Below are 4,056 nucleotides of genomic sequence, written 5' to 3' on the forward strand. Positions count from 1 at the left end.
AGGACGCTGTTGCGCTTGGAGTTTCAGTTCGTACATATCCGATCTGAAGACACTGGTGTTCGACTGTAGCATGGGAGCCATTTTATTGGTGAGGGTTTTCTTTCACCCTGTCTGTCCGCTGCCGGTTGGGATCCTGCAACAGATTGAAGCTGCAGTGGTCATCCTAAGCACATTTCGTATTCCATTGCCTGCAAGGCAGAATCATAGGATCCATCAGTTAAAACAAGTTCTACATTGCCTGACGGATTACGACAGCTCTTATTCTGATACTGATACCCCATATTTGGCTTGGCTGTCAGAGGAGACATTGGAGCAATATTTTTTGGTAGTGGCAGTGAGAGCGCTGGTCTCTTTACTGGAGTCCGCTTCTTGAGGAGCTGGAAGCCCTACGGTATTAGCAATCGTTGTCATTCTTGACGTTATGGGAGCACCATAGGCTACACAGACAGAGCCCCTGTTGCCTTGGTAGGCCTTAAACCACAGAGATGTGGTAAGTTTTCCAGCCATGCGCCTCATCAGCGTGCAGCAGACCATGGGATTGAGTTTTTTTTTATGTAGATCTTTACCACCATCGCGATCTGGGCAGTTTAGGCAAGACCTCGTACTCGGACAGCACTGTGCCACACAGTGGTCGCTGAAGCATGCCCACAGCTTACGATTACAGGGGGCTGCCGGATTCCACCAGTTCCCACGTTAGGAAAGCTGGTTTCACCAGACTCATATCCAGCAACGAGTATATCTAGAACGGCTCATAGGGTACATGTGACTTTACCACGTACGCGGTTAGTGTTAGCCCCCTTCAGTAAAATTATATTCTCTTCAGACCACTCCTTTGCTCACGCAGCTTATTCCTCCATCAGAGGTTTATAAGTCTCAGCCCGCTCTCCTCGCACAATATCCTACGAACCATGGAATCATTTCCAGATTTCTAGCAAGGGTTTCACACAGTGCTTGACTGCAAGCTATTGACGAAAATACGAGCATAGGGAGTAGTTCCTAAGAGACACGAGTGGCTCGGAAACTTCTTAAGACATAGGCCCCAGTAGAATGTCCTCGACGGCGGGTATATATCAGAGACAAGGTTATCGTCGGTAGTGTTTATGACGCTTGATGGTGCACGGGAAGGTGTCGTCATCGAAGAACTGTAGGAATTTATCTTGTAAGTTGGTGTGGTGAATGGCAGCTAGCTCCAAATGTAGAAAAATTTAACGAAAAATGTAAGTTAGCCCAGATGAGCAGGAAAAACAGTCCCGTAATGCTCGAACACATCAGTAGTGGTGTGCCGATTGAAGCAATCTCGTCGACTAAATATCTATGTGTAACATTGCAAAGTGACATGAAATGGAACGAGCACGTTCAGAATGGTATAAGACAGGCAAATGAAAGAATTTGGTTTATTGTTACCACTAGGTTTCCATTAAGGCGCAAGTATTACAAGATGCATTGTCAGTCAAATGAGAATCCCTGGATGAAAGACGATTCTCTCCTCGCGGAACACAATTGAGACAGTTTAGAGAATCGCAGAACGATTCTACTATCGTCAACGTGCATTTCGCGCGAAGACCGCTAAGATAAATGATGCGGCATATGGTAGAGGATGAAAGTTTACTTGAAAATAAAATACGTGAACGATCCTCTTGTCTCATCCCCAGAAAGGTGTTATTCACAATTTCGGCTTTGGAGATAGGTAGACACAAGGCCGCCACCGCTGTCCTGACGCCCTTAATACAATGGGTCAAAATTTCGTCATGCCCTTGCAGACGATAAAAGAAGCGTGTAGCTAGTACGTGGCGGAGCCTGCTAGACAAGTGATCTTGTAGCAACCTAGATTGGAAATTGCGTAAGGATTCGCCGCGTTAAATGGAACCATTTACTTATTTAGCTTTCGAGTAGCCAACTGAGAAAGGAATTGAAACACTAGAGTATCTATCACACTCAAGATGGCATCTTGTCTTTGCAGCTTCATGGTTAACCACAGTAATTCTGCTATCTGCTCACTCCATTGTCATTTACGAAATTCGTTAAATAGTTCCCAGCTCTCCAAAGACACACATCGACTATGCCCGCTAACCTTTCCCAGATCAGTCGGCTCTTCCTTCTGCGCAGTATAAGACCACTACAGAAACCATACTCCACCTGGAATTTATCACCCATCTGAACTAATTTGTCCACAATTTTCTGATACTTCTGTTCTCGACCTCCAATCCTCTCTCATCCTCAACCTCCGGCATAACTCGCGCTAACGTTAGTGCTGATAGCCTCACCATGTACAATGAGTTCATTTTGTAGCTATGGTTTAGTAACATAAGATGTTCCCAGTATCCGCCTGGGATCTGGGGAAATCATCCTTTGAGTTTCCCTGGAACGCAGAACGAAGACACACAGTGTAAAACAAGTTCTATACCTCCTACCTTGCACAGAATCAGAACCCCAGCACTCACCCTAACGATGCCCTGCTGCAATTGATGTGGCTCTGGGTAGCGGTTGAACAGAGTAGAAGGGTAATGCCGCATAAATTATAGAAAACTGCGTAAACAACAACAAAAACTATTTTATCAAGACATTAATCACAATAGTCTGTGGAAGCAGCTCTAAATTAAAATAGATCCATAGCATTCACCAATATTAGCTTACATAAATATTCCAATGTTCAGACGTGACGTGTGTGCCCTTAAATAAAACGGGCATTTACTCCAACAGCTTCACAGGTTACATTTTGCAAAACATGACGTTTCTCATCTTGGAGAAAGAAAAGACTGTACATAGACTGAAGCAAAGACGTAATATAGCTAAAGGGGACGTATGTCATTTTTAAGAAAACATAAATTTACTTCAATGTAACCGAAAGACATCTTATGATAGTTAAACGGGATGTATGCGACCTTTAAAAAAAAACAGGAATTTAAATACATAATATAACCTAGACATGACGTCTGCCAATTTTAAGAAAACTTAAATACAATCAAAAGACAATATAATACAGACATTATGTATATCACTAGTAAGAAAAACAGGAGTTTTCTTAACGGAATCCAAAGATATAATATAGCTTGGACGTGACGTATATCAGTCCAGGATTTGAAACACAACACCTTTAATTAAAACATCCCGAATTATTATGGTTCAAATGGCTCTGCGCACTATGTGACTTAACGTCTGAGGTCATCAGTCGCCTAGAACTTAGAATTAATTGAACCTAACTAACCTAAGGACATCACACACATCCATGCCCGAGGCAGGATTCGAACTTGCGACCGTAGCGGTCGCTGGTCTCCAGACTGTAACGCCTAGAACCGCACGGCCACTTCGGCCGGCCCGAATTGTTATACACTAGCTGGACGGGAGGCAAGGCACCTACAGAAGAAGCAACTATTCTTCTGCTTGAAAAATTTACATCCACTTCAGATGTGGAAAGTCATATAACACTGAGCGCACACCGACATCATCTCAATAGAATGGGGTAAGAAATTTTTACAGGCAAGGCTAGCCACGAAACACGCGAATCCAAGTGGTGCCAAGAATGACCGTCCAATACAAGACAAACATAAAAGCAGTCTATCAAAATTTCATAATAACCACAGCTCCGCGCTGGAGCCTTAGAATTAGGCGCTTAATATTAATTGCTTCAGTGGTGTAACCAATAATAGGCAACAGACTTTTATTAAACCCTAAGTTTAAAAATATGGCGATAACAATGCCTACTACTGAGATCCTATTAGTTAGCCTCAAAACAAGATGTTAAAACCTGAAGATAATGATATTGAAAGGATTACAGATCAATAGACCCGTCAGTCAACAAGCCGCTACGTAAGCAGTTTAATTATATTTTTTAAAGGATATCACCTTTGACGTTCATTGTAGATGATTTATTATTTACGGGAAATCTATGTGATTGCGAACCCCCACCAAGAGAAGTTGGTCACTGTATTTATAGTAATAAATACCAACGACGTGACAACGTGACGGTATACAAGGAAGAATGCAATGTAATTCATGAGGTACAATAACCGCTATAGCGGCAGACGAACTTAAACCAGGCAATCCTCACAACTGTGG

Source organism: Schistocerca cancellata, chromosome 3 (assembly GCF_023864275.1).
Source record: "Schistocerca cancellata isolate TAMUIC-IGC-003103 chromosome 3, iqSchCanc2.1, whole genome shotgun sequence".
NCBI lineage: Eukaryota > Metazoa > Arthropoda > Insecta > Orthoptera > Acrididae > Schistocerca > Schistocerca cancellata.